Genomic DNA, 26,558 nt, shown 5'->3' with positions numbered 1-26,558 from the left:
ATTCCTTGTTTATACGACCTACTAGTTTCGTTTCTGTAAGTCATGCGAGTTCTACTTTATTCAATATAGCCTACTCGTAGTTCCAGGCAATGCCATTATTTGCTATCACACAATGAATATACTTCATCCAGAATCAGCGAATTGAAGTCGATGATGGAATCGGAAATATATATTGTTACATTATTAACCAATTTCAAATTAAAAAAAAACTATCTTTGGGAAAATAGGAGATAATCGATTACCGTGGTGTGAGTTTTCCTGTGAACTTGAGTTATTGCATTGTTTGTATTTTTGATTACTGCTTCATGTGAACGAGCCTTGTTATCCGTTGACAAATGATGCCTAATCGACTGAAGTGTTGCTGATTGTGCAATGACCTTGCAATTGCGACCTGAACTGATGGAGGCCAGCAGAGCGGAAAATTGAAATTGAACAACGAGAACTTGTCGTTCGCTCTTCTCGAAGCGTCTGTCCTAAAAAATAAGGTGCCGTTATCTCTGTCTCTGTAGACTTTGTCGTTGTGAATCTATGCAGACGGCCGAGCAAGGCGACTTCTTCTTGAAATTGAATATTCTAGCGATAACAGTGAAAAATGATTTTGTGGTCGAACTGTGGTCAAGTGATAAGAAACATATATATAGACCGCTTTCTTGAAAGTAAAATTGAAGTAGTAAGCTTGAAACATTGTCTAAATTGTGTTTCTATCTTCAACGAAACCAACAGGAACATTTTTATCGATATCTTTTGATTGAATCTTGAAATATCACTCTTCTTTTCAATATTACCTTCATCAAAATGATTATATCCTGATTAGTTTCTCGTAGATCTATTGGAATACTATAACATGCTATACAAATTGTTGGATAATGATAACTTCAAAATTTATTGTAGTAAATGAAATTAGTCTTGACTGCAACAAAGTTAAATAATATTTTGCGTATTTATAATATTAAATAAATAAATAAATGTTTATTTCCCAAAAAAATTAAAACTACATCAATTACACAAAATATTAGATAAATTACAATATTACATACAATATTATACCTATTTATTGAAATTAAAATATTTCGTATTTTCTATAATGATATTGATTTAACTTCGAATGTATTGTACATTCAAAGTATCATGATTCTTAACTTTTCTCAATTTATGTTTCAGGTAGCCTACGCAAGTATTTGAAGATATTCGTGAGTAAATTCCTCATAATTATCTTATAATGTAGACATTCTTTTGTCTTCCAGTTATAAGTATATATGGCTACGAATCTTAACATTAGTAAACTCTCATTACATGCTATTTATTTTTTACGGAAAATTTAGGTGGAGATTCTTGTGAATTAAAACATGGGCCTATCATGACCTAGTAAGGTATTAATATTATTTTAGATTATAGGATTATAGAATGAGCATAACGAAAAATGCGTTGTGTATGTTTTCTCTGTGGTATCACATAAGGTTTGAAAAGGCAATATCACTGTTACTTTAATTCTTTCAAAATTATTATATGAAACATTGTAAAACATGAAAATCACAACTAAATTCCAACTATCCTATTGTTACATGAATATTCATGTAACTAGTGAAACTACTCAAACTCTATATACCTTTTTAACGTGATAAACGCTACCTATCTCTTTATATTAATTACAACCTACCATGAACTTGACTAGTTTATTGATGAAGTATTGTAGCTTCTGAGCAATTCATTTTAATGGTACTATAAACATAATTTTGGATATCGCCATAAAATTCAAAGAGTGGCTGATAGAGTGCCAATCTGACTAAGCTTGGGAATGTTATTCTTATGTTCAACAAGATTAGTTTTTCAATTGAGGCGTTATTTCATTCTTCTTGCATGATCAAATTAAAAAATTGTGAACTTTTTCAATCTCGAAGCGTTTTGAAAACCAAGCTTCGAAGAAAATTGAAGACATAATCGAGTTTGAAACTTATAATGGACTAAGTTCAGTTTTCATCATGAATTCTTGATGTTATAGTCAGTTGCTAAACTAAGAAAGCTGAAGCTAAGATTGTTAAAGAAAGTTTAATGGTAAAACCGTGGATAGTGTGGAGTCGGGATCATCTGAAACTGCGTCATGTTTTCTTGTATAGACAATTTCGGTGAAAAATTGATTTTCACGTGGATTGTTGGCAAGTAAGCACAATGATGGTCCATTTTATGTAAGATATCTCATAGAATCTACTGTTTCTACTGTACTGTTCCTCTTGGAGAAGTAAGTATTGAGAATAACATATTCAGAACAAACTCCTGGCTAGTTTCTAATTTAATAGTCTATGGCAAACTGTGCATAAATGTTTTGCGAACATAATTCATGATCATGTTTTGGAAATTAGGAGAAAATATTATTGATGACTTTCATAAACGGCTCCACATTCAAACACAAGTATGTCATATTATGCTCAACTCAAACAATTTTCAACCATTTATGTACCCCGATGCTTGGACATACTTCTACAACAAAAGTTTCGAAACTTCATGTTTGTAACAGAGTAGCCTGAGCTGATTCTCAGTGCTTTGTGGAGAATCAAGCCGAGAAGCTTTGAAAAAGTTGTGGTTGTCATGCCAACAGAATGCAGGAAAACTGTCCCCTCACTACGTAAAGCTACTTAATTTTGTGCGCAGAGCTGTACGAGGAGATAGAGGGAGTGTGGCAAATCCGCAACCAATAAACTATTCACATTCACAGCGATCAGAGCGGTTCTGTTCCATTTCCGAATACCCACCCAGAGAATATTCACATGATGTCTAAACTATTTAAAGCGAGAAAATAGATTTTGCGTGATTTAACATGATAATCTTATAAACTCTATGAAAAGTCTTCATAGTCAATCAATAATATTATTGAAGACAAAAATCGTATACCATATTATGGTGATTTGCAAAAATGTAGTATAAACGTCCGGAGTTGGGATAACTGGTTTAGAAAACAAACCATACAATTTTCAGGTGTTATTTATTAATGCTCGAACCTAGCTCCAGTATAAATAATAATAAATTATCCAAAGAAAAAAGCATTGGAGAAGCTGAGCCCAAACATAAGATAGTAATTTAGTTTGTTATAAGAGATAGAATGGTATTTGAAACAAAGCGGTTAGACTCAATGGTCGCGCTGAGTAGCTATCACCAGAGAAAACTTCTATAATGTATTCTATAATTGTACTTCTATAATTGTATTCTATGCTTAGATAAATATCACTTAGATAAGTTGAGATTCATGCGCCTGCTACTCCCGTTGGAAAGGTGACCAAGCCAACTCCTCTAAATATGATTCATGTGTTAAAAAATCGCTTTTCGGTGGTTCGACCTACCTAAAATTGTAGGTCCTCTCATATCTCATTATCATTCTGCTCATTACCCACGCATAAGCCTCAAGCTCAAATGAGCATCACTCTCAGTAAAAAAAGTATTTTTCTCATACTATGCTAATTGAAGTGATGCAACAATAATAATATATAAGTACAACAACAAATACTTCACTTCAATGTCAAGACTCTCGAAGATTCTTGTAATGCATTGAATCGTCTTTAAACAAAACTGTATTTTCATTTGAGATCGAAGAGTCTGTTCTATTTATACGTAGACGGAGTGGAAGTAGCCTGAGTATTCAGAGCAGCCACTATAAACTATCCTCCAAATAAACTCTTTAATCCCAACTTCATCATTTTCATTTTAGTACTTGAGGCTCTGAAGCTTATAAATTGTTTAATAAAAATCAAACCAACCTAAGACTGTTAAGTTATTTTAACGCCATTTAACGCACATTAGTTATCGTTGGTTGTGTGCTTAAAGGAGAATACAAATCGGTCCTCGTTAGCGCAGAGAAGCCGAGCCAAGCGAGCTGGGCGCTTTTTAACGACACCATAAAGTAGACGAAGTGTCGGTTTAAAGCCGGGCCATTTTAATTGCACGACGTTTTAATTAATTGAAAAATCGGGTATAAACCGCTACCGTAAGCGAGGCAATTCAGTTGAGTCAGCAGCAGAACAGTCTTCTATAACTAAACTATAACGACCTTCCCTTTTCACTGAGCTACTGTACTGCCTCTTATCGCTGATTTAGAGGAGCTACTATACTGTACTATCTCTACTTCTCAATTAGCAGAGCAGCTGCTACTTTAAACTATAATAAGTAGACCTTTGCTACTGTTAGATTAGTAGAACTATCAATACTACTTACTAAAATACTGATACTCTCTATGATATTAGAATGGCGTTTTCCACTTACAATATTAATTCAGTCTGATGAAGAGTTGAAGACCCACATCAGGTCGGAACAATCTAAACTGCAAACGGTTATTTTTAATCAATGTTAAATTAATACTGATCTATTTCACTATCCATGACTAACTGCAAGTTAATAATTCGATTTTAACAGTTCAAACCTGACTAGTGTCGTCAAAGATAGTTAAAAACGAGTTAAATTAATAGTGAAATAGAATGGATCCACAACTCAAAATTAAATCAGTGAAGATAGCCTACTTCAACTATTTTTATTGGAAAATTAGTAAGACTACAACTACCACCAAATTTGTGAAGCTTCTGTTGTTCACTCGACTTGTAAGTTTTCAAGCCATATAAAATAGGTCTACTATTTAATTAATTCATAATTATGGATTCTGGATTCGTGCAACCAGCTGAAGACAAATTATTGAACTCTATAGACCAGGCAGGTTTTTCTATTTCTCCATGTTACAATCAATATGTTGTTACTAGGCTACTACACAGCTTTTAAATTGATTGATAAAGATGCAATTGAGACTTCTCATTATACAATAATTTATTAGGAGTAATTAATTTCTCATTCATTAGCAGTGCTATTGGTCGTGGCTGTTTCTTTATGGAATAGCAAAGCTATCGTTGTACTTATTCCACTACTATACATATCATCTAGGTAGGGATAATGCTATTAGTTGGATAAGCGTTGATACGTGGATGAATACCTGACGTGGTGATGATAGAAGAGGGAAGAATGATTTCAAACTTCCGTCGACACTCGCTCAAAATAAACTGTGTGTTCATTAGGCTAATGATACAGAGACCGCAGGGATGACGAGGGGAACAACATGTAAAGTCATAGACAAGGAGGAAATGAGCGGCCTTATCAAAGTCAGCTGCAATGTTTCAGCTCGATGATAATTGTAATATTTATTAGCTACCTAATTCAATAGCCTCATTAGCTAGGTATCACTTATGTAGAAAGTCGTGTTGCTTTCCAACTAATCTCTATTTCAATTTAGACCACTATTACAAATTTCAAAACAATATTTCATTTACATTTTTCATCATATAGTTCTATTTTTAATACGGTAGTATGTAATATTTAATAATATTGAATTACGCTTCAGCATAGATTTTATTAGAACTTTGTGAGTTATCCATTATACATTAGTCATCTTTGGTGAATTTTAACATTGATTCTCCATTGAAGAAAAATCTATCCATGGAGATTCATAGACAGTTACTTTAAACACTATGAAATATAAACATATTTTGGAAACTGATACTACTGTACGTACATTCTCAATTCTGAAGCATTAGACGGAAAAATTGATCATGTAATGCCTACCCAAATTGAATAATGATATCAACATCGTTTATAGTCAAGATTTTAGGATTACGAATGGAGATAGGATGACTTATACCAGAGATGAACTAAATCAATCTTATACCAGAGATGAACTATAGATTTCGTTTCTCTAAGCTTATACTCTTGATTACATGAGAACAAGGTAGAAGGAAGCTTATGAAGGTCGCTTTGACGCTTTCCTCCCACTTTGGACATTGAAAATTGAGCATACATCTGTATAACACTAGCTGTACTTCCTTATTTACTCGCCATACATGGCAGTGCTTGTGTTGTGAATTGAACTTACGTGTGTTAAGTTGTCTCAATAAAATTATAACAAGATAAATAACGTTTTCAATAACTTATTAGCTATCGTATCGTTAGTTATCGTTATACTTATATAGGTTTCACATCTCTTACAATCGAAAAAACTGAATATGTTCTGTAATACTTTGATCACATCACCCAATGCAATAAATAAATATACTTGAAGCATATCATTAGTTCTTAGAAAATACTTCATCCAATTAATCAGAGAATTACGAGTAGCAAATTCTTGCTTCATATCTTTATGTACTATAAATTATCATACACAATTGCATCCAATTTACACCTTCATGATAATGTGGTCTTTGGAACAGTAGCATTTCCAATGTTAATACGATTCCAATCGTTTAATCTATTTGAAGTGAATGTGTAAGTAAGTCATTGAGCAATAATTTTTCAGTCTTTGATAAGTGTATAGTGTAAAACTCATTCATTAGAAAAACTTAATATGTTTATCAAAGAAGAAAACAAAATTGATTAAAGATTAAACATATTAACATATTTGAAATTTCTAATAGTTCTAAAAGTTATAATATATTCTAAAAGTTATCCAAGATCAATGATGAAAATCGATTTTACCAATGTTACATTCTTCTATCTTGGTAAGTTGGTCTAAGTCTATTGCGTAATAATAGCCCCCTGACAAAGCAGTCCCATACACTAAACAATACGATTTGTTATGTTATATCCTCACAAATTATTCTAAACAATTCTGAAGAATTTAGAACGCAGTCAAATTATTCAATGAAACACTCAATAAATCATCAAATCAGACCGATTACCTTCGAACATAAGTCCACTTCACAATAGATATTTGATAAGTGTGAGTAACACTTTTGAAAGGTGTAAACTTTTGATAATCTCTGATTGAATTAGTTTTAGAATGGAAAATTATTCACAATGTGACGAATATCATGTTATGTAGATCATTTCTAATGAGCTATCCAAACTATAACTTGGCTATTATTCTACTGCCATTGTATTAATGGATGGACTGACTATCTTTGTACCTTGTCTTTTCATGAAGAACTGAATATATGAAAACTTGACTGTTGAAACTATGCATAACTAATCCATTCGTCCACTTTGAGAAACGGTATAAAAAGTTTGAGTTTTAATAATAATTTCAAGGAATTAATCTAATTTTATTTGTAATGCTTGGACTTGACTGAGAGGTCATTGTAAGTACACAAGCTCACACGCTCAAAATAGTATAATTTCAAATTTGATCGTTTTTATTAAGTAAATTACAAAGTGTATGCATTGATTAGGCCTATGCCAAAGCATAGGCATAGTAGGAGTAGGTGTAATGCAAATTAATTCTTCAAGACTTGAATACACAATTATAAATCAATTATATGCAGGCTTCTTTCCATGAACCCAACAATTGAAATTCAATCATTTTCGGAATTTTCAGACAAGGAATTATTTTAGAAGAGGGAAAAGCATAAAACAGACTCTGAAGAGTAGTCGTCTGAAGGCAATGAGATTCGTTTGTAAAGAAACTAATTAAAATTAAAGCAGAAGCTAGTAAACATGAGACAAAAGATTGAAAGACACCTACACAATTTCAATTAAAAACTTGTGTTCCTCCACTTGCTGAAAATCAACGAATAGTCTGAACCTGCTCGCTGAATGTCCTGTCCTGTCCTGTCCCACTCAAAATTGATTGTTATTTGTTCCCATTACTCGAGTTATAACAATCACAGTATGCTTTACTTTCTTCAATCAAAGCTTCTCATTGAAAGAAACAAAAGTAACAGTATTTCGATTAAAGGAGAGAGACAAAAAGAAAGGTCTCTATGATGCATGCTTTGGGATAAGCACTTATTTGGATGGATCAAGGCTTTTATTGAGTATTGAGTTGTGTTCTATCTTCCATGAAAATATTTATTAGAATAATATAAGGTTGGATTACTATTTATAATTGATATTTGAACCCACTCCATCAATTCTGCTGCTAATATAGTATCTTATTTTACAATTTGAAGCTTCAACTTCTATAGTTTCAACATTTCTCTTTTCTATTTATAAAATAATTATATAGTTTGTTGTATATTTCCTTCAATATTGAAGAACTCACTTACCGTACCTGGTTAGATAATAATTTGAAAATATACTAAAATATTTGCCTGTTATTACTACCCCAATCCAACAGAAATATGTGTGTCAACTTTAAACGTGCGAATAGAACGAGTAAGTCGCAGTGGAGATCAATGCCTCTAAACAGCTTTCAAATGATAAAAACATTTGGATTCATCCTTGATAAAGATATTTTATAATAAAATAGTTATAGATGCAGAAGAACGCTAGCGGGCTGCAATCTTCATCTCGACCTGACCATTCTGTTCGTACCCTAATGGTAATCTCTAGATTTCATGATGATTATCTCATATCAGTAACGCAGTTACATAGAAATCAATTCTCAAATACGAATAAAAAGTTAATGACTATGACGAAATTGCGAATCAGTGATCTTGAGATTATCAAGTCGCAATTTCTTTGAATGTCAGGGTTTGTAAGAGAAAAATCCAATTTCCCTATCTCTAAGGTACATCTGTAACAGAAATATTTTGCTTCAAACCTGCTTGAAGCCTTTCGTATCAAAAGTAGAATTCTAAAAAATAGGATGAAAAAGTTGTTGGGATGTAGGCTAACGCTCCATTCTGCAGGCTGCTCTCTTGCAATTTCCCCTTCTTTTCTTATCGTTTCTTATCTTACTAGAATATCTTGTTCTCTCTCTCTCTCACTTTATTTTTTGTGAAATTTCTCGAACGCTTTTCAGCTCACAACGTCTTATCGGATGTTATCTTATTCTCTTCAATTTCGCCAAGTTCTTTTTTCCTCCAAAATTGATCTCATCCCAAAAGCTCAGCCTTCAGCTCCGTAGCAGATTATGGCAGTACTCACCGAATAGGAAAACATCTGGTACCTGACCTCACACTTTTCTCGACTGAGTTGTACTTAAATGCTAAGGACTAAAAATAAACTTCAACTTATGAGGCTTGTCTTAATAATGTAACACAATATTGGTGAACCATTTCAGTAAAGTACCAGTAGGCCTACCTATTTTGTAATCCTGATTTTGAATTGATTTAGACTGAGAATGTGAAAAATGAATGATTATTATTTACTAAGTAGTCTGTAATCATTTACAATCGATTCAATAGGCTTTTGCTAAAAGTATCCTTTTTTCCCCAGTCTTGGTATACATATAGGGAAAGAAGAAAATCTCAATCAATCCATAGGACTTGGGAATTCGCCGGGTACAGACCACTTCAACAATATCTCACGAACTTTACACGAAAAGAACGTAAAATTTTAACTATTGGCCACATACATAATAGCTAGGTGTGAGTGTCTGAGAGCGTTACTGAGAAATATTTTTATTTATTTTGTGCTACAATGAAGATTGAAGTAGATTGTAGCTTAGAAGTCTCAGTATGACATAGCACCCACATTAAATCCATGAGAGTAATGGTTAGTTAATTACAAATTTGAAAGATCTTATCTGAAATAATCAATTGAACCTGATAAATCTTCTTGTGATTGTCTGTGGGATTGAAACAATAAAGTAATATTCGATGATTATGCAAAAATATTTTGATGATTAAAGTGAAATTTGATACACTATACAATATTTGATAATATTTTCTTGGAGTATAAGCTTTAATAATTCATATGAATGTTTGATGAAATTATAGGTAGTTCAATCGGGTTTCAAACTTCTTCTCAAATGAATCTTTGCTTAGTGAGTGTAGGCCTACGAAACAGACCCTTGTTTATCTCTGCAATTGAATTGGATAAATTATTAGAGCATAATATATAATATTTTTCACAATACATGAATTGGATACGGAAATAATTGGAGCCTAATAATTTTTTTCCTTGTATATGAAATAAGTTATTGCATGGAAAATTGGACAATACATTGATATTTAGGAGCTTGTAATGTTGTAATGTAGGTACAATAGTTATATACGCAGATTAATATGCAAATTTGAAAGACTAGATTCAAGAATGATTCATCGTATCATAGGTGCAAAAGTAGACAATTTTATAAATTCATTTTACAACAATTTTGTGATGATATAATACCGAAAATTAATAATCTTTTTGATTATTATCAATACCGTAGCTGCTCTTCAATTTCGATTTCATGACAAATATAAATTGGACCAGCATGTATAATCAAAACCGACTTCTATTATTCCAAAACAAAATATTACATGTGTGGAGAACACACAATAAAAAGTCCCGTAATTAATTTTTCGCCACACTTGGATGTAATGAGCTGGTTTACGTGCGTCATATGGAGGCCGAAAGTGATGTTTTCCGACCAGGCCGGTAAAACTTTACGGCCCTAGGGCTGTAAAATGACCTTGAATAACAGCTGATCGTGTCCGATCTCACAAAAATCATAGAGAGATAATCTCATAATGACTGTAATAATCTATATAATTATGTATCGTGAATCGCGGTATTATGTCTATAATAATATATTTTATAAATTACTGTTTCATAATTTAATATTTATTATTGTGTTTTTGATATCAAACAATAGAATACGATGATATATCTCCATAGCCTCAACAATATAATGTTGGCTACATTGTCCATTGTCAGAAAGGTACGTATCGCAAGTACCGTATTTAAAAGTGAAGAATCGAATTTGAATTCAAAGTACAGTAATTGTATCAATATTTAAAAGTGAGGTAGAGTAATAATTGTTTCTTTTTTATTATCGAATTCCACTTCTTAATGCAATACAATCAACAATAATAATAAGCAAATACAGCACAGATCTGAAGTTTAAGGTAAGCCTACTGGTGAAACTCAGCCTTGACTGAAAAATACCTAGTAATTTTTCCGTAATTCATTATTAAAACTTTTAGATAATTTTTCTTCAATATTAAACCATATAGAGAAAACATTAGGCCCACTCAAGATTGAATCTTCGAATGTTTTCTCTATGATTTAACTATTTTCAGAGCAATATTTTGTTGTGAAAATGCCAGCAAACCGGCTTCAAATTTGCGCTATACTCTATTATTATAGTAGCCTACATAGCCTACGTTATCTGACTTAATTCAGAGTGAAAATTTTATTGTGAGACAGATAATAATATTAATTTTAATAATATAAGTCATGAGCCAAAGTCTGTTGTACGGTACGCTTTTTAGGAGTGAAGTAAACTTTTTTAGAAGTCTAGTATACAGTATTACGTGTATGCTAAGGGTTATCAGTCAGGCCCCAACGTTCAACAGTACGGAATGGCCGAGAGCGTAAAGGCGTAATACATCAGTCAGAACTCAATGCTCAGTGAACAAACATGATCTAGGTTCGAATCTCGGTCAATGACTTTTTTTTGTCGATGAATTTCGACTTTTATTACCTATTTTTTATATTAGTTACCGTAATTTAAATTTCAATCAATTTTTTAGATATATTTTGAGACAAAACTGTGAAATATGCAATTATATTAACTTTTTCATCACATTATTTCAAAATAGTAATGAAAATTCTATTCATCCATCTATCCATGATATTGCACCGGGCGCAAAGCTCGCGCCTAATATTAATAGTATAAAAATATGGTCATTATTGTAAATTATTAATTAGTAATATTGAAATTAATTGACAGTAAAAGTTGTCATAACCAAGATTCAAACTATCAAATAGGCTGTTTGAATTTTATTTATTTTTAATTTCTTATATATTGGGAAGTTTTTTTTGGGTGTGGCGAAAAATAGCGTTCGCACCATGGGCAAAAATGTATTTCCGGCTCTCAATCTTTTCTAGTCCTCGGCCTACGGCCTCGGACTTAAAAACCGATTTCGAGCCGGAAATATCTCATTTTCGGCCCTAGGTGCGAAATATACTATTTCACATTACTTTCATTCATGTCAATAAACTAATATACAGAACTGAACACCGAACTCTACATTGTCCAATTATTCTTCTATTAATGATGAATGGCTATAAAATAATAGTAATGGTAATGATAAAATTGTGTTAATGAGGATATCAATATTCCTCAATAAGTTGAATAAGCTATTGTCAAAAAAATAATCTATGGCAAAAAATATACGGTAATAATGAATGTCTTTTGAGTCCAATTATAACATTATTTTTATTTCAAGAGATACGTAAATAAAGCGTCCAGCACGTTTATTTTATAACTCAAATAAGAATTTAACGTCTATGTCTAACAACGTGATGTTTGTAAACAGAGACACGCAGTTATGAAAACAAGAGAGATATCGCGCTTTTGATAAGAGCTTTTTTGCCGGCCATGCCAAGGCCTCGGCCGACATTTTCATAATTGCCGGCTTTCAACTGTAGCCCAGTTAGTTCCAACATCATCGAATAGATGGCAGCACTTGCTTGAAAAGTGCTTGTCTGCTTCACCCCCACCACGAACCAGAAACCAAAGTCAAGTGTAGTCAGTAAACCACTTGTTGACACACGATTTTTCTATTCGTTGAAGTTTTTATTTGTGATTAATTATAATGTTAATTCATCATTGTTTGTTATTTATAAACGTTAATAGCCTAGGCCTTCTGGTATCTGGTAGACTATGTTATAATTCTCTTTCTGTAAATATTTCTTTTTTTGTACAGTATATTCCTTAATGGAATTTAATAGGTAACATACAATTTCCAAAGTTGATGTATTTAACTGGAATAGCCCATTCTTAAAATGTTTAGTCTTTTTTATAACATTGTAGAGATGTGTTTATGCCAATTTTGAGAGGTTGGTTTTTCATAATATAATGTAGATGAGTTTATTGTTGAGCTGTTTTTCGTACAAGTGTAGGAAATCCCTTTTCCAATTCTTTGTGAGTTGGCCTTCTAGCCTGTATTTGTGAGTAGGTCACCATGTGTCTTTCTTCCCTGCTCTGTGCATTCATCTCAATCTTTCTGCGCAAGTGATGGCCTTGCTAGAAAGACAGGAAAACGTGAATTCAGGTAATGAATTGCTAATGGCTCTCATTCAGCAACTTTCAATTACGAGAAATTTGAAAAATGAGCAGTGACAGGCGATGAGAGCCGCCTATTTGCTCTCTGAATGAGTAAGAGAGACTGCTCAAATAGTGCTACGCAGATGTTGGCCATTTTTTCTCCGGTCGACACCTTTGCAATTCAAATTGGGACCGCTTCGCTGTCGACGATCATCTGAGACCGATGCTGCCTCCATGTAAATTTCTCGCGAGTCTTTGCCGCTTCATTTGCATTCATTATTCATTTATTTGCTTGGATACGTTGCTTGAAAGAACTGAACTAAGTCTGTGGTACGATTAAAATCTCCTTGTTTCTTCATAGAAAATCAGTGTTAGAAAAAAGCGATTGTTACCTTACTCTCATTCATTATTATTTCTTTACATATATACTTAAATAAATGAGAATAATTAATCAAATACTGTACCAAGAAACCATTTTGCGAATCTTTGACTTATGCTTGTGGATCGATTTATGTCAGATCCAAGTCACACTTATTCAAACATTTTTATTGTAAACTAGCTGTCGCCGGGTCAGCTTGTTTACAATAAAAATGTTTGGAACTTCGTACCGCCAAATAGTTGATGCATCTCATGACAATCTTTAGCTGGATGCACAGTGCACACCTCAAAATCTATACCTAACCCATACTAACAATCCTCAAATCCAGTCCATCCTATTATTTTTTACTGACCAAATAATCAGTTCAGCATACTCTTCCATGTGCGTGTACGATAAAATCGTAACTGACAAATCAATTGATCACGCATATCATTAATCGACGTGTAGGCTAGTTTAAGCTATGCTATCTTTTTGCATAAATCATACGTGCTCTCCCATTCACTCCTTTCACTTACTCAAAGCATGCAGGTGATTTAAAACTTTTATAAAAAAATCGAATGCGTGACCTTGGAAGATAGCTGGAAAATTAATTGCTTCACAAACTTTTTAAATAATTGGTGAGTGACGATGAACCCTGATGTCGGAATTATAATTGGAGAATCGAGGAATCAATTGTACAAAATTTATTACTTTTATCAGTAATAACTTCAAGTACCAACTTTTATTAGAAACTTGCTGGTAACTCGTGCTCCGCAAGGGTTCAAATAAAAACTTGACCTACTGAAATCTTGAAGAATTAAAAATCGGCCTATAAGCCTGATTGATTGAGAAAGATTGACTAAGTCTGAGTAAGTAACTGAATATATGTGAATAATAACTAAAACATGTAATAACTGTAACTAATATAAATGTAACTGATATTTGAATAAGTAACTGACTTCGGGGGATTTTAATGGATTTCATTTATATAGATAATTATCCAACCCCAAAATAAATAATTTACTTGAAATAAATTAATTCTAAACACTGGAGCACAATTATTTGAAACAAAGCAATGTCTTTAACCTGAGGCCGCACTGCTGGATGGCTACACACAGAACATTCATTTTGTTTTTAGTTAAGAATATAATACATGGGTGCAAGGTACCTAGAATGTATTCTAGGTACATTGCATGGGTGATTTTGGAGAAGCACACACTCTTGTCTACTATCTATAGAGCAAGTATACTTTACTCAAAACTCCCCCAACACATTAAAGACATTGAAACACGGTACATAGGCGTATACAAACGCCACATTAATAGATGGCTATTGGAGGTTGGTAGGATAAGAATTTTAGATTTTCTTAAATCAAATTATACTTTTTGATAAGACTAGCCTTAATGCATGCTGAGTCGGTTGGCCATTGTTCTGATCCGTTTCTCTTGTTCTTGGCTTGACAGTGAGTTTTCTGCCCCTCATTCATTTTTCTCTCTCTTCTTCTTCTTCACTTCATACTTCATTTTTCCATCTCTCATTTCAGTCTTTTCCATCTTTCACATATATTGTCATGTTTGTTATTATGTTAACTTATTATGAACTATTGTCATTATGAACTATTCAGATTGCTACTCTTTCCTGCACACAGGCATTTTGCCCATGCATGGAAAAAATGTATTATTTTTTATTTGAAATGTATTTTGTTCGTAACATGATATAAATAAATAAATCTATCGACGGCTGTTGGATGAAGCAATGATTATAACAGCTGATTTTTATTTCTAGCCAGCTCTCAAATCTACTCCCATAAGGATTACATGTAAACTTTGAAGGACAAATGAAAGAGTCCTGAAGTCGGATTATAAATTTGATAGGCCATAAACCTGGTCCTGAACATAACGAACACAACTAAAAAATCATCAAATTCGGTGCACACATAAAAAGTTATTGAATGTCAAAATTTGAGGCTCGATTTTTATTTATATACCAGATTATAATGACAGTTTACATTTTGCCTATTGGCATGTCTGTTCAATTTGAGTTTAATTAAGAAATAAACCCTCTGTTACTATATTTTGTAATTGACAAGTCACCAATCAAATGAGTAGTACTGAAATGTGATGTAATACACTTTATTGGGCTAGTTGTTTTCTCATTTCAGTTAACACATGTATGGTATGAGGAAGAGAACATCCTTAGAAACACCAGAATCAATGAATTCTGAACATTCTTGTACAGAATTGTCAGTTATCAATCGTTCTACACTAAAATATTACAATGTATCCGTTTATTACGCAATTTCTCATAAGTTGATTTATGAATTCACCCGAATTCAAGACGGGTGAAGCTATTGCAACAACCACTTCAATCATGGCTGTCTCATACACAAAGGGCAATTCTCAAAGGAAATCATACGATGCACACAGCCAGAGCAAAGGAAGCTTGTTGATGCTACTGTTCTCAAAACTCAAAAACAATACACTCATGCGATTGCAATAATTTCGGAAATTCCTAATCCTGAACCTATATAAACTTACCCCTAATACTGTTTGATTTGATCATTAATCAATCCTCAATACGAGACAATACCATGTTTCCAATAATACCAGGCATATTTTCTTAAATAGTTATAAGCTAAAGTAGGATGGATAAAGAAACTGCCATACGTAAAAATTGGAGGAAGACAGGTAATATGGGGTTCAGGAATTGATTTATTTCCAATTTTGGCCTATTCCAGATATAATAACATTTTGTATACTAATATTTCATACCGGTATCGGTAGTAGGTACAGTATATTATAATAATATATCCCGATATGCAATAAGTATGAATTTTATGTATTATCCTGATTATGCTATACGTTCAAGACAAACTGTTTTTGGAGGTGGGGATATTTTTTTAAGAAATAATTTTTTATGTAAGCAAACTAAAAACGTCTCTCAGGCAAAGTTTTCGATGGAGGGTCAATGCTCTGATAGACCAGATTTCTCGTTGAAAACCACAAAATCCCGTCAGTTGCAGCCAATTTAGCAATTTCAGGTGATTCTTCATACTTGTCTTAAGATCATAGTTTTGTTTTTCACAATGGAATTATTTTTGCTGTTAGTCTAGTTACACACACATCGATTTTCGTCATTACGATCGAATTCTATTAAATTGAACATAACTTGACAAACGCATAATGTTTTAGTCCACACATCATGTGTTTACCAAGTTCCGTTAAGTCTGGTAAAATTTATAAGGACTAAAAAATCTTACGTAAAAAGTCGATGTAAGAAACTCATTAACTGCTGCTAATCGTTGAGAATCGCTATTTTCTCATTGATATTTCCTACAATCTGTTTTCTCAGTCTGACTTGAATCCTCTCTCACCCTTTTTCTTCTCTCTCCTTTGTCATGATGATGATGTAAAACCTTGATCAAAGCCAGACGTTTTTCTGATTACCATGAACTGAGATAACCGTTCTTTATCGCTAATAAATGTAGCTAAATAAATATTATTTAAAATAATAATGCGGGTAATAGGTAAATACAAATATTAAAAAAAATTCAAATAATTATTATGTTGTTTCCGACGGTGGTATAGATGAATCACTTGAATCACAAACTTGCAATATGTAAACCTAACAAAGGTGCAGTGTTGATAAGAAGTTGAATGCATTGTTGATAGATATAGTGAAGTCTATTGTTTTATGATAACAATTTCGAGGTTGTCAGGAGGTGAACACGTTGAGTCACGTCAGCTGTCAGTTTGAGTAGCGTCGGGGCGCGGGGCCAAGCCTTGGGACGCATGCTGTCACCTGTCACTCATTGTCCCACCACTCACTCCCAGTCTGGGTCATTGAGCTCTGCTAATTCAAATAACTTCTTTGCCTCTCACTGCTAAAGCCGAGAGGCAGTTCACTGGATACGATATTCACCTTCCAAATCGTTCATTTGATACGTGTAACTCGTTGAATCTTGAGGAGTTAACTTCCTTCAAGGCACTTATGAGTTATTGACTTCAACAATTATTATTAATAATATTTTTTCAATAATTTTTTGAAATTACGAAACTATTGATTTTACTGTCTCCAACCGAAAATAGTCAGATGGAAATTGCATCCCAACGTTGCCAATTAGTCAGATATATTTTTAAAATATTTATTAATTCTCTTTTTCAATCAGCCGTGGACAATGTTGATCAACTCTTATTTGGCAACGTTGTACTTATCTGTTCCAATTTCCATCGAATTATTTACGTTCGGTTGACTATAGTACTTCAAATTTTATCATTCGATGATAATTCTTGGTTGATTATTGAAATCAGTTCAATGGATTTCAGTCTTAATAATGCTCAAACCTTGATAATTCTATGAAAATCCAGGAATATAAAAAATAATCTTTTGTTTCTCTTTTGGTATTTTGTTCGGCAGGATTGTACAGTACTTTGAAATGAAAATGTTTGATATTTTACTTCCATGCTGAAGAGAAACACTATTGAGTTTGAGCCTACTGGTTCACTCGCAATATCTGTTAAGATTTGTGTTATAATTAATGAATGTATTTTGGTTACGTATTATATTATACATCGTTTTAAATTTGACCAACCACAATAGAATATCTCATCCTGACCCCTAGTAAGAGAGAATCGTTTGCACAAAATGGCGTCTCTGATCGCTGACAAAAATAATATCGCAGAAGAAGCAGGGGTTTCACAATGCTCCATAAAAGGAAGAGTAAATTCGTAGAGATAAGACTAGTGTGAGCTCGAATGTGGTGTGCAAGCCAAATTTTCTATATAAGTAGAAGAAAGAAAGGAGAAGAAAGAAGTTTGGAAGAAAACGTTACTGGATCGAAGCTGGAGGTAGAAGAGAAGAAGTAATGTGATTGGAGGAGAAAGAGAGATTGTGACCAAGCAATATAGTCGAGAAGACATCGGAAACTGGGGTCAATTTGTTTCTGAACGTGAAACGCAATACAGTAATCCTCTTTCGGTGGCGATGGCGAATGCTAGCAAGGTGTTGGCCCGAATGCGTATCTGTGGCACTGTCGACTAATAGGGTGAGATCGTGTTAAGCACTCATCTGCTCCACAGAGAAGAAGAGTCGAAGTAGAATCCTTCTACTTTGTGTCTGCTCCCAGGAGAGCGATGAGCTCCACAATGAGACGATGGAAATCGCTTCGATTGTCGTCAGTCCTCCAGTTGAGGTTCAGACAATCTCATCATCGTCTACTCACTCACTCACCTCATTGTCTCACCCACAAAATGTTGATGGAATTACTACTCTCTCTGTCTCGACTTCTTGTTTCGAACATTGTAATCAGCTAATGGCAGAATTGAAGGTCTCAGCAACTACATTGATGTTCGTGATTTATCACCGATCCAATATTGATCACTTGCAACTTATAGTCAAATTGACTTCAGCGCGTTAAACTGAACAAGAAAGCATTTTTTTTGTCATCGCTTAGATTATTTGGAAAGAAAATATTCACCTGATTTAGGATACAAGAATCTGAAACTCCATTGAATATTGTCAATCATTGCCATTACAGAAGTTTCTCCCTGGATATTGTTATTCATTTACAAAATGCTAAGCTAATATTCATCCACATACGAATAAGTATAGATTATATCTCCAGATTTTCCTCTTTTGTTGTAGGCTACTGAAAATTGTGTATAATTAAAGCTTATTTGTTTAAGCGAATTCAGTGTTTTGCTCAGACACCGAGACATAACTTAGCTATGCAAAATCAGTATAGAATCCAGGAATATTTTAACATAATTTAACTTCATAATGAGTTAATAATTGAATAGGCTTTCAACTTGTGAATGTGAACTTTATTTCTACACTTACCTTTAGTTCATGTTGGAATGAACCAGTGTGGCACTGAGCCAGCCAATTACTTATTGTGGTAATTTTGCAGCGGCTAATAGACTCATTGAATTGCGATTATCGGAAGAAGTGAACTTATAAAGTTGTCTTCTCAGTTGGCTGCTTAATCATTGAGCTCGATTAAGTGTATCGATGTTGTGCTGGGAATTTCAATTACTCACTGTGGCCGTGGCAGGGCAGGAGATAGATGGGTTACGCTGCCCGAACCTGAAACTCTATTCATCTTCTTATCCTGTCAGACATCAGCTGGAAAGGCGCTTGTTTGTCCTTTGCCCTTGCAGGCCTCTGCCCAGCGCCCAGTGCCCACCCTATGCCTATGCTCTCACGAGGCTCAAGTCGATAACATGTCACATAATCGTCCGAGAGATTGATACTCGCCCGTTTCTCAAATGCCAAACTTCAAAGTAAGGCGCTCTGCTATTTCTAAAAGCTCCGTCCTCTGCAGACTTCATACAGTAGCTACTCAAAATAATGGAAACTCTGAGGTGAATTGTGGCACCTTTCATGTAATCACACATGTAGAACCGTATTTTAAAAAATCACTCTATTAATTAGAACAGTATTTGTATTGTGTGTATTGTAGCCTACTCATAGTAGTAAGCAAGTTTTTCAAACTTGTTTGTTCTGCTTTATAATTCTTGATAAGTCACACTTCTGTATGTATAGTGAACATTGAAGAAGTCCTCTATTGAAATTCATTTGAAAAATGTTATCAATCAAATGACATTTTGCTAAGAACGTGTTACGTGTTAGAAAAAGTGTGACGGAACTCTGAAATAACTTTAGTGAATCATATTTCTGTAACCACTAATGCTGAAGAAACAATAGATATTAAGCATATTTTACTATATTCATCTCTAAATGAAATGATTTATAGGTAAATTATTCATTCAATAGTTTTGCAGCTTCTTTCTTCGTGAAAATTGTTTTTTATATTAGTGAAGTACTGAAAATCTTTCTTCATAGATCACAGAAATGAGGGTTGATTTGTACTAGCTAATACAGTCGTGATCAACTAGTGATCCTCTATGTTGGTTATGTTTGCAAGGAAAATTTAGGCTACAGAGCAAGAAGAACCTTGGAATTGAACTTAGAGGGTTCAGAAACTTATCTGGTAGGATTGCCGGCTTCATTGGAAGTGTGAAATGACAGCTGTCCTACCTGTTCTGTTTCTTCCGTTGTACTAAACCGAACATTATGAATAATGTAGGAACTTGAAAGACGATGGAAAGATCACTCAAACTGCCTTCTTTTCTTATTGAGTTTGATTTATTTTGATGTGAACACTGCCACAGAATGAACACGTAACATCTACTGTAGTATCAAACAACAATATTATTTTTGTGAATAGTCAATAGTGAAATGTATGATGCTGTATAAATAATAATATTAAAAAACCTCATTTCTCAATAAAATCTAAAACCAGGACATTTATTTAATCGCGCTTCTATGGCAATTATTCCAACGACAATGACCATTACTCGATGAATTTATTATTTATGAATACACTTTTAATTCTTTAATAGTTCTATAAGTTAAAAATTAGGCGGAAACATGTTCCTATCAAGTTCAATTACGCTTCATAGGCTTCCTAGATGCTCTAGGTTTTTTTGGAAATTATAAAAGTTTCATCTGTATAGATAAACTTCCCATCATTCTCAACCTTATCCCGCATACTTACCATATAATAAGGTCTGTATCTGTATACGGATTTAGAAGTAATAAATTCCTCAATTTCCACGTCCCATTATATTACTCTTTAATATACCACAATTTTCTATTGATAGATAATTTTCATGACAAGGTAGGAGAAATCAAATAGTATACTAGTGGATAATCTCAGCCATCCTCAATCGTTTTTTCCTCATGGAATAATGTCTTCCATTTTTAAACCTTTTAGGCCTTGTAGTCTGCTTCATTACGGGAGCATGATATCTGTGTCATTCATTCTCTCCTCTCTTCATGGCTGCCTCAAAATATCACAAATCAAACTTACTTAATCGTTCGTTGCCAGCCTCTGATCTTCTTATGCGGTTCACTTTAGGTTGCACCATTAATTTTTTAAATTTGGAGTTCATATTTTTTCAATTTTATTCATGACAGGTTGCTGCTTATAACGACTAGCTCACGAGGATAAGTACGTGTTGAAAACGTTCATTCATATTACTCCTCGAGTGTAATGGAAGGTTGAAGGTCTTGGCTGATAACGAATTGATAGTAATTACATAATAACATAGCCATGTAATTGGATGCAGTTTTGCATCTGATGAAACGATGTGCACAAGGCAAATGATCAACTGCAATCAATAGCTTTTTCGCAATGTTGACTTCCTCTTTTGAGGCGCAGTGCTAATCGCGGTGGTGTCTTGTTGAGTATGATGAGTGTGGAGGAGGGGGTGGTGGTTTTGGTGGCGGAGGAGGGTGGTCAAGTTACGTGACGTGATGTTGGCGCCAGATCAGCGGCAATCAGGCAATTAGAGTCGCCACCGTCGATTGATGGCGCTCCTTATCTCCACAATTAATTTGTAACCAGCCCCATTATCATTGAGCAGAATGCGAACGGCGCGCCGCCGCTTCCAATGTAAATACAATGGCTAATTGCTACGTGATCATGCTTCTAATGGACAATTACTCCATTGACAACCTCTACCATTACCTGCTTAATTCTCCTCTTCTAATTAAATATATGAGAATAATATGTTCAAGGTACTTTCGTATTATTGATTGTAATTGTTTGTGTACAATTCACGGCTTCTTATTAAACATCTATTTTTTATTTCCTACGTCTGAATAATCAGTGCTCAAATCAATATACTCTGATAACTGAACTCTTCGAAATGTGTAAAATATTGCAGGTGTAATTTTCCGCTGAAGAGTTCCAGTAGTATGTATATGATTTTCTCTTTTATGATGATTAATTGATTGGATATTCTGTATCATAAGTGATTCATTGTTTAAAACATTTTTACAAATAATATTTGTAAGGTGTGAAATTTTATAGTAGGCTTTCCATAATTTCCCATGACAAAGTACTGTTTTTAATAGTTTATTATATTTGCTGATACAGTAAATCAATTATCTTTTAGATCAAGTTATATAGGTGTGCACAGTTATCGTATTCACACTGTAATCTGTATTATTTTCGCCATTGAGAGGCTTCATAAAAATTTTAACCTGTACATCAACTCTTATTCCCAGATTTGCAATGTAAACAGTTATGTAAACAATGTTATTTAAAACAGTTATTTACAAGCAAACATTAATTGAAACCCTCCAAAACAAAACAGCCTGAAAATTTCGTCCTATGTCTCCCAAGTGTCATTAGTTATAATAATTAATAGAAATATCAATATTTAGAACATGTTTATTCTAAGTACTTATTTTCTTATGCTCCATGTGAAATATTTTCCTCAAAGGAAACAAATACCGTCCAATAAACTTCTCTTATCAGTCACACGAACACTGAAATTCATCGTTATCTGTTGAGGTACAACTAATATGTAGTGCACTTGACGTAATTAAAGGTGCGGCGCTAGTTTATGCAGTCAGCTAGACAGAGATGCTGCACAAATTGCATACAGTCGCCGATGCAGGCGGCACACGCCCTAAGTATGCTCTGCCGGCTGCCGGCCTTGGCCTTGAACTTTGACAACAATCTGGAACATAACTCGCCCTCTAAACCGTCCGATGTTTATTTATCACTGACAGTCATTGAATTATGACTGTGACCTCCAACTGACTAAAGCGCATCCTATAAATTAGAATAGCAATAGTTCGCTTACGTCATTTTAGATGAAAAAACTGCAGCAGAAGTCGTGCAAAACACGACGGAAACGAGCATTATTGAAATTCAAGCGTTCCAATGACCGTTTAGTGGAAAATGACCGGTTAAACTATACAACGCCTTCATATTACTGACCAGCGCCCATTAATCTCATTCCCCGTCACGTCATCCTACAATTGTTTCCATCAATTGGCCGGTCATTTATCATGCTCACCGATCACAAATAATACAATTTAATGGAAAACTCGCCGTGAGAGTTGCAATCTGTTTCTCACAGTATGATTGCTCCAGCCTACAAGCATCATTCCATCATTCTGTTAAATTAATGGATCAATGCCAACATTGTTTAACTTCACTGTATTCAATTACAATGATCTTTGATTAATGTACCTTCATGTCACATAATTCATTTTCTCATTAGATAAATTCTTATAGTATCTATGTTGCAACAGGAAATTGAAATTTCAAATGGAAAATTCACTTTTCCCTTTCCATTTTATAGACTGATCTCTTTTGTAATTATTTGACTTTATATTTTATATTTAATTATTAACTATATATACTATCAAAAACAATAAGGATGAGTTCACAGATAGATATTTAAGGAATAGAGGAATCTTCCATAATCATTTCATTCACATTATCAAAAAATAAATACAGTAGTCTGTGATATTTTCATTGAAAAATACTCTGATTCAATATGAAATTACTGTAATTCAAATCATGATTTAAATATAATTCTTTGGTCTCATAGAACTGTGGGTGAATATTTCCTTGGCTCTTGGTTCTTTCGGCCTGGACGAGATTCTTCCAATTTTCTGTCCTATTATTATGTTTTCCTAACCAGTAAATAAGCATTTCTCATCTAAAAACATCATAAACTAGCAAAAAATAACAGCCTCCAAAATAACACTAGGGGATCATCTTCACTCCGGAATAACAATAAAATGTGAGAAGCTGTAAACGTGATGGAGGAGTCAGTCAGGTCCAGCAGCTAGGATGTGTTCTCTTTAATATCTCGTTTATCTCCTTGCAAAGCTCGTAAAGCGTTCGTTCAAGACGTAAATGTCAGCAAGTAAAATTGTAATGGCTAGTTTGGCACGACCATACAACCAACTGAAAGCTGTAGGACTCACCATAACCCAGGTGTAGGACTTGTCTAATGCTTTCTGTAGGAGTAGGCCTACAGATCATGAGTCTGGATGACTTGCAGTGCAATCTGCTAGAAGACAAATTCTACAAATAATATTACTAGAACACTAGTCAATCTGAATAATGGCAGTATTCATGAAGCAAAATATATATATTTATCAAGTTGCACTTCCTACGATTTTTGGCTAGAATTGATGTTGATTTTGACTTTAACGCAGAAAGATTCATCGATTGGGTAGCTGTTTCTTCTTTTGCTATCATCACAGATAAGACAAACTATTTAGTTATCCACGCTATTATGAATGTATTCTCCGTGCCATAATATAATAATATTTTTCAACTGACCTTTATCGGAGTTTGTCATCCTCAATACATCTCTCATATCACTTGACCCATAATGCCTTCTATGTAGTATTATCCCCTCTTATTCCTGCAAGTAAGACAAATCTATGACTTGTTTTCATTTTGAATGAGACACTCCGATCCAGATTATCTCCTAAGCACTCAACTAAGCTTAATTGGAGTTTTTCATCTTGAATGAAATACATCCATCCATTTCATGTGCTAAGCTTATAATCCCAGCTTTCGAAGATGGAGACTTGAATGGAATGTGACTTGGCGCAGTGTAGTATCAAATTAATTTACAATTTATCAGTAACATACTTGAAGAATTGTCTTGAATTTCAAGTTTAAGGTAATTGAGTACTGTCCCATTTTTTAAGTTATGACGTCCGTAAAGTACTCACTTTTATCAGTGTGATTAGGCTTCACAAAATTTATGTAATCTCATTCCAGATATTTTACCATAAACCTTGAGAAAATTATTTTTCAACCCAAACAAATTTTATTATGAAACAATCTACCTAGCATCCGTTTTCCAACAATGGAACAATGAATGTGGTATCAGAATTATTCTGGAAAGAGAAAAATAAGTAGGAGTCACCTTTATGCTAATGGATTGAACAATATCGTTACTCTTGACCTTATTTGTCGAGAAATAACCTTTACATAAGATAACATAAAAAGAGGAGGTGAAACCTACAGCTCACTGATAATATGTAAATGGACTGTTCACGATCCTTTGAATGAAAAACAGCTCGGTGAATAGAATAAGCTAGTTGAAGAAAGGATGGAATTATCTATTTTGGTTAGGCTTTTTTGTCGTAAGAAATTATAGGTTTTAATCTCTCAATTACAAAACTCAAACTAATTATGATTTATTGAATTCAAACTGACAGTTGAATCATTTATTTCATTGAAAAGAAAATTATATTGGAAGTATTTTGTAATTTCATTTATCAATGATTATTTCTTATCAACCAATATTTTCTATCAGCTAACTTGTAGCTGTAGTTGTAAATGAACGAACGTCAACTCCATCCAATTATGACACAAATAATTAAGTACTGAACTGAATCGCTTATATTCAATTGCTCTCAATTATTAGATATCATTTCAAATCTTACTTGTTAGATGATGTTAAAAATAATGCTTCAATATCAATCCCCACAATTATTCAGAACAAACTATTGGAGTTCATTCATGTTGCCATTGCAGCATTTCATCTCAACTGCATAATAGATGAATGGATAACATTGTATGGTACCCAGTTTGTGACCTTTCAGAATTGACGCCAACTAATTGGCATTATCACGAGTCGAATAAAATATTATACTGACCCATATTCTGACCCATTTCAATTGGCGCCAGCTCATTTGCATAATCTGGATAATATCAATAGTCAAGTTCACTAGATCAAATAAATTAGTAATAAGGAAAAATGCTGAAACTTGTGAAATCGTTGTATATGTATACAGAGGAAGAACCGATAACAATTGCCTTATCAAACAGTCGACTTTCCAAGAGAAAATAGCTGGATTGACTTTTTGAATTCCGAATACATTTTTCATCGGAACCGTGATTATTGTGGGAGTACATTTTGTACCTTAACCCTATCATTATCTCACTTTCGAAAAGCCGGGGTTCATAGAACTTCTCATAGTATTCTCAATGTGAGGGCTTCACTGCTTCACTACTAACACGTCTCTAACTAAATGAAAATATTTTCCGGATGTTATAAGTAACGCCCACAGCAAACTTTCATTCTCATTTTGAGTCGCTTTTGCCATCGGCCTCCCAGAACATGATTTCATCTTCCACTTTAAATGAAAGTAATAGGTCTTATACTTAATAGAAAGTATAGTTCCTTGATGGTTCAGGATCTATCTAGAATATGATGCCTACAATTTTCCCCATTATTATTACCAAAGAGTATTACAATATCATTATTCCTTAATATCTTTCTTCTCTGCCCCTTAACTCAAGAATGTTGAGAAGTACTTAATCATTTTCCAAAAAGATTTAATTCATTTAAGTATTATTTTACTATTAATCATTTTATACTTGGCATGCAGCTATCAGAGCATCGAGCGAACAAAGAACTGTGGAACTGAGAGATTCTTCATAGTAGTTAATTGAATTTGATTGATAATTTGAATATTTTAATT

General features: G+C 33.6%; 1 protein-coding gene across 2 annotated transcripts in view; it reads left to right on the top strand.

Annotated features, from left to right (window-relative positions):
- LOC111045654 (dual 3',5'-cyclic-AMP and -GMP phosphodiesterase 11) overlaps positions 1-26,558 on the top strand; it is a 169,553-nt gene that overhangs the window by 18,499 nt on the left and 124,496 nt on the right. The window lies entirely within an intron of this gene.

The sequence above is a fragment of the Nilaparvata lugens genome, chromosome 1 (genome assembly GCF_014356525.2).
Source record: "Nilaparvata lugens isolate BPH chromosome 1, ASM1435652v1, whole genome shotgun sequence".
NCBI classification, from domain to species: Eukaryota; Metazoa; Arthropoda; class Insecta; order Hemiptera; family Delphacidae; genus Nilaparvata; species Nilaparvata lugens.
The sequence above is the reverse complement of the archived record's forward strand: the minus strand, read 5'-3'. Positions and strand labels throughout refer to the sequence as shown.